Genomic DNA, 16,361 nt, shown 5'->3' with positions numbered 1-16,361 from the left:
TAACCAAGTATTGATAATGTATGAGGACAAACGCCACCAGCTGTTTATTTTGGGTTTCCAGTCTCAGTTTAGTAGATTAGTGGTTATTCTGACCCATAAAACCAAAACAACGCTGCTTGTTTAAAACTGTCAACACATCAGCTAATAAAGGCTAAAGTTATGCTCTCTCAATACAAAATGGGTGAGAGCAGATATAAACGAGAGACGATGAGGAAGGTTTAATGTTTAATGTAGCTAGTTTTTTTTTTTTTTTTAACTTAATTTTATTTATTAATTTAATGTAGCTAGTTAGCTAAACTGACAGATGTGCCTGTTACAGAGTGGTGAAGTCACACTATGTGGACCACCATGGGACCTTACTCCAGAAAAATATGTAGGCTAGAGTAGTCGATGGTGAGAGATAAATGTATATGGTTTTTTATCCTGTTTGAATTTTGCCATGAATTACATGTTATTAGCCATATAGGTCTGCTGAATGTGTAAGTAATTTGCTAGCATGCTAGCTTGATATCTTGATAGGCAAAGTCCTCTTCTATACTATTCTTTTCTTTCGTTTGTTGCTGGTTTTTCGGCCTAATGATAAAAGTGTTATCTTCAATTATCAAGTGTAACATTTATATTTGTAGCTATATTTTTTATACAATAGGCCACTGAAGTGAAACTCAACTAGTTTAATGTCGTCAAACACCGCTAAGCGTCATCATTGTTGTTTTTCCACAGACGAAGGCGGCGGGGAGGTGGGGTTCCTCCTCTCGCTGCCTGTGCTGCTCTTTGGCTGCTGTGGAGAGGCTGCAGCAGAGCAGCAGCAGAGACTCACTGAGCTCAAGTTGGCAACTACACCGACACGGATGCTGAGGACTTTACTCATGTTTCCACATCGACATTTTTTTTTAAAAAGCATTTATTTTCTTCAAGCTGCTCCTCTGATAGCATATTTATTTCCATGTAGTGCACGAGAATGAACTTTATCTAGGACGCATCGCTCCTGCAGGTAAGCCCCAGAGCTGTTTTTACTGACCCTGTCTTGTTTTTAATTACTTATTTTGCACACAGAGGCGATTCATTAAACACTGAATGAGCTCCAGCAGACCTGACACAGAGGGAAGTGTGTGGTTTCGTATTAGTTATATTATAATCACACCATCACACGCATGTTGGCTATGTTTTTTAAATGTTTTGTATTATCATTAGAATATTCTTCTGTATTATAATTTTAAACACGTATTGCTGTGTTGTAGACCCTCCTTCTTAAGTTGATGACAATACTATGCAAAGCCTGGCCGATTTGCACCACACATAAATAATTTCAGTGTGTTTGATATATATTTAATTTAATTAATAACCTGCATGTCTTTAAAATCCAGCTGATTACATTTTTATCTTAACCGGCAAAAACTGTAATGAGTTCAGGAAAGGCCAATATTATTGTACAGTTCTGACATTATATGACCTTATATTCATCACTAATTAGCCCACTGTAACGTATTTGCATCCCCGCTGTTGTTCCTGTCTGTGTTTGTGCAAAAAGTTTCTCTCTCAGCTCTTTATTCAGTCTGACTGTGTGCTTTCCCCCCGTGCACTCACTCCGGGGTTCACCCTTATTTACTGCAAGTTCTCCATCTCTTCACTTTATTGTGCAGTCCTCAGGTCCCACAGCTCTCCCTGTTGGTTTTTTATTCCAGTCATCTAATCAGGACGTAGTCGACCTTGGCCGCTGGGTGAATGCAATTAAGTGTAATCAAGTATCTGCTCGGACAGAAGAAGGCGAAGTGCTCCCTGAAGTAAAACCCAGCAGAGAGCCACTCTGTGAGGAGACAGTCCCTCCTGCTGGACGTCACGTCGCTGATCAGACGGCTCTGATGTTAATCAGATGGGTCAGGATGATCATTGCTGTTGTAGTATTTCCACTGATTCCCCTGAGGCGTCACAGCACGCAGGGCTCACACAGGGAGTGACGCTGTGTCAGCACTAGATGGCGATCTTGAGCAAGGCACATGTCAGAACAGCTGGTTTCTGTCACATACAGGTGTGCAGGTTTCAGGTCATGTCTCTTTTGAGGGTTGTATTTAAATAAGTTGACTCTTCAGAATATTTGTGCTCAATCAGCTGAGGATGTAAAGCCTGGAGTCAGTAGGCATCGTACAGGGAGGGAGGGAGGGAGGGAGGGAGGGAGCTGGCAGTGAGAAGTGTTATTCGATTTCTGTTTTGTTTCCTCTCCTCCAGTGGCTCCATTTACTCTGCTGCTGTAGTTAGAGAGTGTGCTGTGCAATATGTCACAGAGACATTTGTCACAAACGTGCCCTCGCAATAATAGTAATGCAGCTTTTGACGACTCCTGAGCTCTTACCTTAATTAAATGTGTTTTACTTTTTAAGACGATGCCGTGCGGGTGGCTGGGGTGGTGCTGGTGCTTGTGGCGGGTCAACAGTTCAGGAGAGGAATCATTTCCAGCACCACAGGTTGCCAGCGGAGTGCTGCACTCTGCACAACGACTGTGTTGTAAAACACAAAACTGCATTTATCTGAGCGGTAAAACAAACTGAATGAGAGTGATGGCTGCAGACCTGCAGAGGCTCATGACTCATCGACTGATACGGTTCTTTCAGTGCCGATATCGATGGCGGTTATTATTAATTAGGGCGGCACAATTAATCGAAGTATATTCTAAATCACAACATCATCATGTGCAATATCCCAATCACAAGAAGCTGCAGCTGTTTAGGTGCAATGTGTGACAAATGTATGATGTAAGAAAACCCAACTGATGTCAGGTCATCATGATTTTTACAGTTTTTTCAGTGAAAATGAAAATTGTGATGCAAAAATGTTCATTTCTACGAAGCAATACGTCAAAAAAGTCAAAGTAAGATTTTTTTAAACGATATCTTGCAGCTCTGTTTAGTAATCAAGGAGATCGATGACCAATATGTGGGACCGATATACATTTGCATTAAAAATTTAAATCTTGGTGTCACAATTTAGAAAAACCAGTGATGGAAGAACAATTAACTCAAATACTGCACATTTGTGTTTTACATCTTCTGCTGCTTCATACCTCCACTCCTCGATATTTATTTGATTTAAACTTTAGTTGCTTTGCAGATTCAGATTACTCAGTGTTGACAGGCTATTATTTGTGAGCTGTAACAAATCAGATAGTGTTGTGGGCGGGACGCTGGTTGGTGACTGCAGACGGAGAGCGGATGCTGCATCAGAGCCAAAGTGGAACGTTTTTAATTTAAAATGATTTTATTGGCAATCAGACACAAACAAGACGGATATTGATAATCAGAAAAATGCAGTCCATGTCCCTGATAATCGTCCAGATAATGCAGATAATCATCATCCTGGATGTTTTAGCTGAAAATGATTTTACTAGCTATGATACAAAGGAGGGATTGACTGATTATTGGGGTCGATATTCAACATTTTTCTGATTATCAGTGTCTGTGTTTTTTAAATGTTTAAGTCCAATTGCACATAAAGTAAATTAATTTAAAAATGTTCCACTTTGGCTCTGATGCAGCATCACCTCTCTCTGTGGTCCCGCCCACAACACTGTCTGATTGTAGAGATGCATGATGTGGATCTTTATCATCTGATACAGATAACTGATAATTACCTGCTTCAAATGGCCGATACCGATAATTTCACAAATGTGAGAAGTGTACATGTTGAGCTTGTCAAGTCCATGAAATCGATTGGCTTCATATTAGAAACTATATTTATCGGCTATAATTTCGCTGATAAGAACAAATAGCCGATAATAAAAAAATCCCATTAATGAGCTGATAAATTACCAACCCGATATATATCGTGCATCTCTGTCTGATTGGTTACACGTTACAAGTAAAAGTCTGTCATTACTGAATAATCTGAGAACCTGCAGAGTTACTAATACCTAAAGTTAAATCAAATCAAGTGGAAATATAAAGTATCAGAAAATGGAAATACTTAAAGGTGCTATTTGTAAGAGAAGTAGGTTTTTGAGTCTCATTCTCGCCAAATAATGACACTCGGCCGACACGAACAAACCTCAAATTTGTACTTAAACTTTCAAGTTTTCTTCTTCATCGTGTCGTCATGAAGTAAATGTTGATTGCACAGCGTAACGGATATACTCATGTGTTGTACTGCGTTGTTATTTTTCACTCTGTTGTCTTTGCAACAGCGACGTAAACAATAAAACCACTTGGAAACACCAGAAGGGGAAAGTAATCTGTTACCACTTTAAGTACAGTACTTGAGGAGAGTGTACTTTCTGAAATTTGACACCAAGATTTTCATTTTTTACTTCAAATGTATATCGATTCCATATTTTGTTTATCGGTCTCCTTTATTATTAATAATCAGTATCAGCTCTGAGAAACAACATCAACCGATCCCTGTTACAAAAAGCAAAAATGTAAATCCTGCAGACTTTAAAACACATTTCATGCTGGCTTAAGCGACTTCAATGCGCTTTTACACACCGAGGTCTGAATGCAGATTCCTCTGTCGGCACATAAAAGGTGCTTAATGTCACTGCCACTGTACCGAGCTCTTTATGAGCCATGAGAGCATAAAACAGAGTTGATTTCCTGATGACGTGACTGCAGGCTGTTGGAGAAAATTAGGAATAAAAATCAAAAAAATCAAACTGATCAGCCATTCTTTGAAGGGAAAAAAATCAAGTATGAATTAATTATGGTTAAGAGAGCTTTCAGTTTTCCAGCTAATTATTTGTGGCTGCAGTAGAAGTCATTAAGCGAGAATTTATTCTCAAGTCCATACGAGAACACTTTGACTGCTCTGTGGGCCACATCCTAATAAGTGTTCCCTCCGCCGCCCTGCACTTGTGATTTAGACTTTTAATGGTAAACATAATTCCAATCACTGTTTAAAGAATAACAGGCTGTTGAGAGCAGAGTACTGAAGTGTGTCGCCAGCAGAAAATAGTTCCTCCAGGCCAGCTGCCCTCCCATGCATACAAACCAAACGGGCCGCTGCTCCTCGCCACCACAAAAGCCATTAAACACCTGATTTGGAGGAAGGGATATTGGAGAAAGCGGAGCACTGTTCCTCTGGGCCTTTTTGAAGCATGTGGAAGTGTTTTTGTCCCTGAAATTCAATGATGTTTGTGCAGGCGGTCGGAGGGAACTGTTTGTCAGTATATCAGCACATAAAACAGACTTTCCATTTCCATTCCTATTTGATTCCAACATGCTTTTCATATTCATGCTCATTTTGGAGGAAAAAAAAAAAAAATTGCCGCCTGAAGCACGTCAGCCAATATTTGCAAATGATAAACGATTCTGGGCACAAAAAAAAAAAAATCTATGTTACACACAAACGCGTTGAATGAAGATTCAGACTGAGCTGTAATGAGCTTTACCTTCACGGCAGCAGTCAGTATGACAGAGTGGGTCTAATATAGGACTGAGCGAATACACGTACGTTTAATATCAGAATATTTTTAGTAAGGATAGAACGATTATCAACCTGGCCAGTTATCAGGGCTGATATTCAGCATTTTTCCAATTTTTGTTGTCAGCGTTTTGTGTCCGATAGCTGATAAAAAATTTAGAAAAGCAATACTTTTACTCTTTCTGTCTGTAGTCACGACTCTACGGTCCAGAGGAGGCAAAAGTCCACATATTCGTTCCTCAAGAAGATTTACAGATGTAAAAACAAACTTTGGTGAAAGAAGAAGTACTGATTCAGCTTCTTTACTCCAGTAAAAGTAATAGAGTACAGGCTCTGAAATGTACTCAGAGTATCAGAGTAAAAAGTCTCCCTCTGAAGGACATTTGTGGTCAAAGCTAACTGAAGCTCACGTCTTATTAATATAATTCAAAGACTATTAAAGTTAAAGGTAGAGTCAGTAGGATTTGTCCCAGCTGTTCCTGAACGCACCACAAAGATAGTTGATTGTTGAGTCTCATTCCCAGGACGTCAAATAGCCACATGTTGGGTTGGTAAAGCGTCCCGAGCAGCAACAAAGTGAAAATGGAAGTTTTAAAGTAACAAAAAATGGAAATACTCAAGTAAAGTACCTCAAAATTGTACTTAAGTACAGTAGTTGAGTAAATTTTACTGAGTTACATTTATAAATTGGGATTTTGTGTTTATTTGTCACAGAACTGTTGCACATTTTCTTTCTATTATCTCATAAATATGAAGATATAATTCACACAAAACCCTGTACGAGGAAAATGTAATATTACTTTAGATTATATTTGAGCACATAATAACGATCAGTGTGTGATGCTGGTGAACGTTGACCTCGTCTGTCAGCTGATGACAGATTGATTTTGCCGTGTGAGAAACGGTTTGTCTGTTTCAGTCTGGACGGACCATGATCCTCGGCGGCGGCAGCAGCAGCCACTGTGTTTCCAGTCTGCTGAACCCTTTCAACTGGGAATCCTCCATGTTCTGTCAGATCAATACATGTAATCAGTGTTGATAAATGGAGAACGCTGGGCTGTTGTTTCTCAACGACATGTTATATTGGAGTTCCAGCGCCTGTGGCTGGCTGCCTTCACGTTCTCCTGGACCTCTTATGCTGCATTATCGCACATAAGATGGAAAAAATGGGAAATGAGGCAGGTTCGGGATGTGAAGAGGCAGATTATGATATGAGAGGGGATCTTAGCAAAATGATCTGAATGCATCCCCCTTGTTAACCTGCCATCCCCCCAGAACACGATGTTGTTCTTATCATAGATTACGCTCTCTCTGCTGGTTATTTCAGGGGTCCAAGTAGTTCATGTTTAAAGGATGAGTTCACCCAAAAATAAAAACTCAGCCATTATCTCCTCACCCCCATGCTGATGGAAAGTCAGGTGAAGTTTCATGACATTTCTGGAGCTTCACAGCAAAACAAGTCGCTGAGGACTTGTTTTAAAACGGAAAAAACTACTGAATGAAATGGCTCCGTGCAGCTCGTCTGCTGTAATCTGCTCCAAATCGATTTGAATGACATTATTTACATCCTTTTTTAAGCCGAAGTCTTCACTGTAGCCGCTAAGCTAAAGCGTTCACGTGCATCCCGTCAATTAAACATAATTACGGCGTAATCCAAGTCTCCGGGAGCCCAGCGATCCCAAATTGATTTGAAAAGACTTTATTTACACACTCGAGGCGAGGTCAAGCTCATGCACCCGCTTCAGACGGGGTGCGTGCAATAATTATTTTTGTTTGAGCTGTTTAATTTCAGTAATGTTCAAGTTTTTCTGAGCTGACTTTTTCTGATGTCATTTAACTTGAACTGGCTATACTGGCCAGCATAGACACTGGAAACGGAAAATCGGTCCGACATCATCAGGAAAACTAGCACATAGGTCAACTGCGAAGGCATCTTATTGATGTTTGTAGTTAGGCGGCAGCCTCTAGTGGCCGTAGTAATTATTACGGCAGCAAAGGAGGAATTCAGGTAAATTCGCTGTTCATGTCCAGTGTGAAATCAGAACTCAAAGTGAATTATTTTAACTTACTAACATAGTTAAGTGACGTCACGTATGTAACATAACTTATATTACGTACATAAAGTTGATACGTTTGTTACTGAATTATGCATTAGTAACGTAGTTATTTTTAACATTTTCCTAAAACTGATCAAACGACAAAGGTCCAGTAGCCTGTCACTGCTACGCTGCAACGCTCGTGTTGTTGTGGGAACGGTGAGATATGTCATGTTGGGAGTCCCTGTCCGGACGTTTAGGTTTGAGGATGTCTTGAATTAATAGGCGCATTTACTCATCACTTGATTACACTATAAACATGATAACATGATACTCACAGTAGGGAGAGGTGGAAGATAATTAAATGAAACTGAATTGTAGAATTTTAAATGTCATTGTTATGGTCAAGGCATCCTGCAGCAATGTCCTTCGGGAGGTGCATGCGTGTTGGTTGGTGGTGTGCGGGGAGGTTGGTGCTCCCGTTGCACCATCCCCCCCTGTTAAAAAACTGAGAAGTCATCCAGTGTAAAGAGGGGTGTGACATAATGAAGTGTAATCTTTAAAAGTTTCATGTTTTTAAAAGGTGTTCTTTGGATTTTGTTTTTCTCACGAAACTCATCAGTGTGCACTCGTTGTGTTTATCGCATTGGAGGTAGAGATGAAAATCTAGCACATTATTTATAGTGTAATACGGCTGAGAGTGAGTGTGTGTGTGTGTGTGTGTGTGTGTGTGCGTGTGTGTGCGCATGTGTGTGTGCGTGTGCGACGGCAGTAATGAATTATGGAGAGACTTTGTTGAGAAGTTTGAGCCCTGTTCGCTCAGACATTCTCAGGATGAGGCAATGGCAAAACATCAGTCATGAAATTCAAATAGCTCATAAGGTGGAGGTAAAAGGGAGAGACCATTAAGGCCAGCAGCCCATCGGCTCTCAGCGTCTTATTCATCCTGCAACAAAGGCAGAGCGGAGACGAGGGGGGAAAAAAAGAGGAAAAAGCAACATAAAAGACTTTTAAGTGGTTCTGCCTGGTGGGTACTTTGGAGTGGACAGGAAGGAGGGTGATGGAGATGACCATTACAAAACATCATGAATGCTCTCCTCGGGGCAAATGGATGAGTAGCACATTATACACAATACAGACAGGGACGTCCGTGTGTTATCGCCGCACAGAGACAGAGACAGAAAGTGGTGGTTTCTTGGAGAGGACACTCGGGGTCACATGTTGTTTTGAATCAGTGAGTTTGTAGTTGAGCTGCAGTATCGAGAAATCCCATAATCCTCACCGTGATCATTGTGGTCCGACATGGACCAATAAAAATGTGTAGAGAGAGTCAAAGATTTATTGACATAAAAGTTTGAAGTATAAAAAGGGATTAATCGTCATGTTTTAAAGCAAAATGCTGAAAACTTGCTGGTTCCAGCTTCTCAAATGTGATTTTAAAGTACATTGAATGTCTTCGTTACAACAAAACAAGATATTTAAGACGTCAGCTGGCGCCCTGGGAACACTGTGGTGGCCATTTCATATCATTTCAGAGCAGATGATTAATCGAGAGAATAATCAAAACATCGGTTGACAGATGAATCCAGGCTGTCCTCAGAAAAACGACCATATAGGTCATCTGTGCAAGCAGCTTATTACGACCCATATTTCAGTTTATTGTTAGGTGGCGACCCCCTAGTGGCTGTAGTAATTATGACTGGAGCAAAAGTATGAAGAGTGAGGACATTACAGTGAATCTGGACACAGCGTGGAGGTGGAGGTTGTGACACTGTTTTACAGACACGTCTTTCACAACGTTAGCTTATGGAAAAGGTCTTTTTGTGCCACAAACATGGCTTGAAATTGTCCCCACATGTCATCAGAAATATCCAGCTAAGTTACACAAAAACACGACTGGAAAATGTTCCTTCTCGTCAAAATTGTCCAGTTTTGTTGCCGTGAATACAACTGGAAACTGTCTGAACATCTCGTCCAGTTGTTTCGTGCTTACAAATGTTGCATCACCGTCTCGATCAGCGGTCTCCACTCCACCACCATCCCCTCCATCTCCTGACAAGAAAGTCAGCGCATACTGTGTACAAATGTTTTCAACAAATTTGTTCAGATTATTTGATTAATTATCCAAGAATTAGCCAAAAAACAAACAAACAAAAAATTGCCTATCACAGTTTCCTGAAGCCTAAGATGACATCAGTAATTTGTTCGTCGTTTGTTTTGGAGGATTTGTTGCTTCTGATCCTCAAACTGGACGAACACGTCGGCTGTCCTAAAAAAAAAGCCCACCAACGTTCTCTCAGTGTTATCAACCAAAATCAATTTTCTGAGGTGGGAAATAGGCCACACAGCTGCAGACAATTGGTTCAACCCAAATTACACCAAAACATATTAACCCTTGCGATACCTCGAGGCCGTTTCTGTGGTAGAAAATAGCTCCAGTGAAAACTGTCCAGGATGGCGTCCGTGGTTTATTCAGAGTAACAAGGACGCTGTTCCTGGAAAGAGACGTCACTGTTTTTTTATGCTGTGAGTAACAAAACTCTATTCATCCACGTTGTGTTGAGGTGGAGACACAACTTGTAGAGACAGATTGTCATGTGCACGTTCAAATCCACTTATAAATGTTGAATTGTCGTCTGGTATCTGACTTGGCAGCCTTCCCGCCTGTAACAACACCACTGTCCCCCTCCACCTCCAGATATGGAAGTGAGGTCATAAACATGTAATGTGAACGCTATGACACGTTTTGTAGAAATGTCACTGTTGTCCGTAGCCTATGACTCGTACAGACGTGAACATATTAGTGGTTTGCATACATTTTAAGTGGCAACATTTTCTCCTCTTTTTCCATCCATGACTTCCTCTTCCTCACAAAAGACAATCCAACATAACATTTCATTAATTTGAGGGCATTTAATTGAAAAGGTCCGTCTGCGTTTCCTGCCTCAGTTTATTTCAGTGCATGTGCCATCCTGAAAACAATAAAACAGAACAGAGGTTCCAGTTTTGGCTGCTTCTGCACTTTCAGCAGCGCCTGTTAAAAACTTCTGTTTGAGTTTTTTGGAGTAGTTTCAGACAGCCCTCCTAACAGGGTGACTTGACCCGCGCTGCCAATCAAGTTGCATATCTGAACAGTGAAGTAATCACAGTACCCAGAAAGGTTGAAATGATGCCAGCTGGGAATTTGTGTGAGATTTTTGTGACATTTCCCGCTGCTTTCATTAAACACGAGAGCCTGGAGACGGACAATCCGACTCATTATGTTCCTTGTAATAAGTAATGACCTTGCCTGCTCCGGGAGACGAGCGGAACCAAATTATAGCAGCGATCACCCTGTGACACCGCACAGCTCCTGGTGCAGAGCGAGGGGAGAATTTAATTCTGCTGTTGCATTTATTTTGACTGTACCCCCGAACATGTAGAGAGCGCTCGTCAGTGTCCTCTGAAAGAAAACACAAGTTCGGTTAGAGGAACGTTCGCAGGCTGAACGGCCTCTCAAACTTAGCGTTGGCTCACTTTTTTCTCCTCGGATCAGACCGTCAGATGAAGCTGTGGACTTCAAGCTAACCAGCTTTGACAGCTTCCCTCGTAGAAGACCCAGAGAGCTGGAAGCATTATGGTGGATTATACTAAGTCCAGCAGAGCACAGCAGGACCGGCTCATTGTAAAGAGATCGTTCTTCTTTTCTGACAGTCAACAGTCTGTAGAGTCTCTGTGGGGTTAGTTAGTGACCACACCGCGGCAGCTGCCAAACAAATGGAGCGAGGACACGCTGCTGTTGTGCTTATGAAGGTTTTATTAAAGCAATATAGACTGAATCAAACCCGACTGAAGCTGACCAGGTGTCAGGGTTTTATTCTAAAGGAGGAAAATGATTTTCTATCTGTCTGTTGAGCTCCTTTTCTCACCTTCTTTTTAAGGCTTTTTTTGGTGCAGCCGTCGCAACGTCTCCTTTCTTCCTCGGTTACTGATTTAGACGTCGATTACCGTGGCAACAGTAGAAACCTCGAATCTGGGAATTAATTGGTTCAGCTCCAATTTCTATACTGGAATACCGTCCGTCTCCAAGTTCGCTCTGTCTCAGATAGTTTGTGATAATTCGATTAAAGGAAAACGGCTTTCCCAAAAAATGAAATTATTATTACATCTCCTCCCTCCATGCTGATGGACAGTCAGGTGAAGTTTCATAGACCACAAACAGCGTTGCAGCATTAAACAACTGAAGGAGCTGGGGACTCGTTTTAAAACAAAAATCAAACATCAGATGGCTCCATACAGCTCGTCTTGTGCAATCCAAGTCCTGAGATCCCAAATTGATTTGAAAAGACGTTATTTAAATGTTCAAATATTTCAATCAATCAATTAATTTACGCCCTTTTTTAAGCTTTAATCTTCACTGTAGCTGCCAAGCTAATAGTGTTAGCACGCACTTCGTCTGAAGCGGGTGGACGAGCTCGGCCGTGCTTTGAGGGTGTAAATAACATCTTTTCTAATTAAGTTGGGATCTCGGGGCTTCTGGAGACTTGGATTACACCGGACAAGCTGTATGGAGCCATTTTGTGTTTTCAGTCCCGGCTCCTTCCGTTGTTTAGCAGAATGCTGCAATGCTGTTTTGCTGCGAAGCTCCAGAAATGTTTTGTGGACTACGAAACTTCGCCTGACTTTTCCATCAGCACCGGGCGGAGGAGATAATGACTGGATTTACATTTTTTCGGGTGAACTGTTCCTTTAAACACAGGTAAAAATGCAGGAGCCACCTGAGGGCCTGCTACTGTTTTCAGTTTTTAATTGTGCTTCAGTTTTGAAAGAAAAAATGATAGCCCTCTGAGGGCTCAGTTCCCACCGCGAACAATGACGTCCCCGTCTCGCTTCTGGCTATCGACCGTCCTTCTCCATCTCTCTCCCCTCGTTCCCTGTCATCTCTCCACTTCAAGCTATTTAATAAAAAGGTGAAGTTACGACAACCTGGGACCTCCGTGGTCGGTAATCCAGCTCTGGGAATCATCACTGGACAAATATCGTCTGTCACACGACGAATTCAACAGCAGCCGAACCAGAAAACATAAGCAACGCCTTACTCGTTATTTTAAGCTTTAATGCAGTTTTTTTTTTAGGAATGATTTCTCAACAGAATCATTAAACCTAAAGCCGCTGTTGCTGCACCATATTTCAGCTGAGAATCCGCTGAAGCATTTTCATATGAGCCGCGACACCACAGATGACCTTCAGTCTGCTAATGAAGGAAAGTGCTGATTGTCGTGTGCTGCCGCGCATCGGAAACACCTTCATGTGCTCTGATGTGAATCCTAAAGCGAATATCTGAAGGAACTTTGGAGATAAACTTGCTTTCTTTCGCTTTAATGTTTGCAGCGGAGGCGCAACAAAATACTAATTATGCCTGACAATCCTCAGAGGTTTAAAATGCTGCTGCTTTCGGATACGCGCGTGTGTTTAATAAGGAGACAGGTGATAAAGTCCTGTTAGCATTAAGGGTTTCACATTACATTTTAACACCTCCATTAATGTAATAATCTTCGCATTTTAGTTCCTCCTCAACAAAAGCAGCCACGGCAACTTTCGTCCTCCAGCATCATGATATGTTTAATGTAAATGAGAATCTTTATACATGTAATATGAACATAATGTTTCTTTTAATTGCAAATGAAATGAAGAAGACCACATGAATAATGAAAATGACCTGAAGCCTTTATACAACGACAAACACATTCAACGAGGTGCAGCATCAGAGGTGGGAAGTAACTTAGTACAAATACTTCATTACTGTACTTCAGTAGATTTTTCATGTATCAGTACTTTACTTGAGTATCTCTGAGACTTTCCCTCTCTACATCTGAACACAAACATCTGAACTTTCTCCTCCTCACAGCTTCAAAACAGGCTCGTTACTTTAGTTTGATGCATTTGAGGTGAATTATGGATTATTGTTATTTGGCGTCATTGTCGATTAATGCTCTATGATGCACTGCAGGCATCGGGTTTGAAATACCAACACCATAGAACCGGCAGCAAATGACAAAACACATGCAGCCTAGTGTCAAACCCAACGACAACCTGCTTCTGACCTTATGTCGCTCTGACAGTCTCCTCTCCTGAAGCTCACAGCTGTGGTCCACAATCAAGATGAGGTTGGAGTAGGGACCTCAGGACAGTGTGACGTGCCTCATGACGCTTTTGGTGCAGGTTCAGCCATTTAAAACAATAGTTGTACTTCAAAATGCCTTCATCAGATGCTTTTAGTGCATTTGGGCATCAAAGTCATTATGGTTCATCATCTGGTAAAGTTAATTCGCTGTGGACCAAAGTGCTGAAACCACAGAACAATGCTGCCGGTCCCAAAGCTGCATCGATTGCTTCAGTAGAACATTACCTGTTACTGAGCTCCACAAAAGTCCAAATCTCCAGCTGTCGTCTGAACACGTTCCCACTCCCAACTCTTCAAATACAGCTGCTTTGTTAGTGACCTTGAAGCAAAAGTTCACCCAGTAATAAACATTCACTCATTATCTCTTCCCCTCCAAGTCTCGTAGTTCACAAAACATTTCTGGAGCTTCACAGCAAAACAGCGTTGCAGCATTCTGCTAAACAACTGAAGTCATACTTGCCGACCTTCGACCTTAAAAAAATGTTGATTTCGAAACCAAAGCAGGGAAAATGTGAGATTCAAGGACTGTGTTGAATGAAAATAAAATAAATACGATTTTATGTCAAACAATTTGTGTTCCTCTAGCGTAAACTTGCAGAAATCTGTGGCATAAAGTCAAATGTATCAGGATTCATTCATTAATTCATTCATTTTTTGCCACTGTTCATGTTTGTCAGCCTCATGATTGGCAGAAAAATTGTCGTGACAGATTTTACAGCCTCTTTCCTTTAAAACTTTATGTAAGAAATTGTAAGAATTCTTCTCTCCAGGGCGTCTGAAATGTTTTAAAATTTCATTTCTGATGAGGCACAACAGGCTGTACAGCTCCAGAAACAGGTCGATTACTAAAAGGGGAGAAAGTGTGAAAGATTGTCAGAAAAACCGGGAGAAGTTGTGAAACAGGGAGATGGCAATGAAAAAGAGGAGTCTCCCAGGAAAATCGGGAGGGTTGGCAAGTCTGACCGAAGTAGCTGGAGTCTTGTTGTAAAGTGTAAAGAAATCAACAGAAATTGGCTCCATGCAGCTCGACGGCGTAATCCGAGTCTCTGGAAGCACGGAGATCCAAAATTCATTTGAAAAGACATTACTGACTCCTTTTTTAAGGCTGAAATCTTCTCTGTAGCTGCAGAGCTAACAGCGTTAGCGGCCACCCCTTCTGAAGATGGTGCACAAGCTCAACCGTGAGTCACAGGTGTATCATCCTGCACTAAATCATACTTACCAGTTTATTTTTGTATTGTAAAGACTGAAATACCTGCTGAACATTAATATCCCTTCTCTTCCACGCTGTTTAAAAAATCCATCAATACCTGGAGATTAATCTTGTTGTTTGGAGAGATTTCTCCTCTGAAAGTCTTTGAAATACGTCACCAACGTGACACAGAGGTTCGCAGTTCAAACCTCCGTGTTAAATTCAACATTTAAGTAGATCATTAATAACCTGTCAATGATGAACACAAAGTGATGCAGAGGGACGAAGCATTTATGATCAAGTGAAAACAGCGAGTGTTGGTGTGAACCCCGACGAACCCTTCACACATTCACAGTTTTACGTTCCTTTATCTTTAAAAGATTCACTGTTGAATGAAGAATAATATTCAATTGAGACGACAAACGTGTCAAAGAATTTGGATCAGTGCAGCTCACTTGTTAATGGCCTCGCAGAGAAAGGAAGGCTGCTCCTTCTCTATTCAGCTATTGTGCGGGAAATTCAATAGCTCTGACCTTAATACATGTGCCTTCTGAATTATTTCATAATTCATTAGATAGCTGGGCATTTATTTGCTTTGACAATGGGTTCAGCGGTGTTAGGGTTTAAGCAAACATGAGGATGAAAAGACACATTATAACTAATAAATCTCACTAAATAAAAAGCGCTAGAGACTTAAACACGGTGTTGAAGTTCTTGTTTGAGAGAAAAGAAAGGACTCAAATGGATGTTTTTCATCAGTATTACCCCAAAATTTAAGCCGAGCCCTCCGGTGCCACATTGTTTTAAATAATTTCAGACCATCTGAATGCAGCGTGCTTTGGCAGCAGATGCATTTGGCCGGTTTGAAATTGAGATAGAATTGAAAAAGCCCGCAGCTACCCTGAGAGTACATTCTGAGATATGGGAATTATTATTCAGCAAGAGCATTTCCCATTAAAGAAATCCCACAATCGAAGCTGAGCTAAACCCAACTCTTGTCTTTCCATCACAGTGTGCACGCACACACACACACACACACACACACACACACACACAATAACTGAAGAGTTTACTTTAACCCCGGCGCCCTGCCTTCATTTCTGTGCCGATCAATTATTAGCCAGTTTATCTCAATGACAAGTGGACCGTCCTCTGCGGGGCTGTGTGTGTGACTTTTTACAAATAGTGCTGATATGTCTTCTTATGTGTGCCAGCTCGCCCCGGGGAGTACCACCACTAACCCGCAGCCTCCGGACTTAACTCCTCTTACTGTCTGTCAATAGGCGCAGGGGAGCGGACCGCCTTCAGAGGCTCAACTTCATTACACCACAGCTGCAGCGGTTATAACGATAACAGCTTGGAAGTTACATGTTTATATTTAGGCGTTAAACATTAGTGCCGAGCTGCGACAATCACTGTTTTTATATTAACGATGTGTCAAATTACTACCCAGCTCTGCAGTTTCCCCCCAGCTCAACAGAGCGTGTTAGCGTCTTTCAGCTCTTTGTTTTGGGTGTTTTTTTTGTTTTTGGTTTCTGAGGTCTGTGTCCACGAAGCATTTCTT

The 16,361-nt window shown here is 41.3% G+C and overlaps 1 protein-coding gene across 2 annotated transcripts in view; it reads left to right on the top strand.

The window, feature by feature from the left end:
• Window positions 1-806: 806 nt before the first annotated feature.
• Window positions 807-16,361, top strand: part of LOC311255180 (multiple epidermal growth factor-like domains protein 11) — a 139,860-nt gene continuing 124,305 nt past the window's right edge. For both annotated transcript variants that reach the window (XM_084349445.1, XM_084349446.1), the window contains exon 1: window positions 807-991. The gene's annotated coding sequence lies outside the window, so the exon portion shown is untranslated. The remainder of the gene's footprint in view (window positions 992-16,361) is intronic.

Source organism: Pagrus pagrus (genome assembly GCF_965226575.1).
Source record: "Pagrus pagrus genome assembly, chromosome: 1".
Classification (NCBI taxonomy): Eukaryota; Metazoa; Chordata; class Actinopteri; order Spariformes; family Sparidae; genus Pagrus; species Pagrus pagrus.
This window is presented reverse-complemented; position numbering and strand designations above follow the sequence as displayed.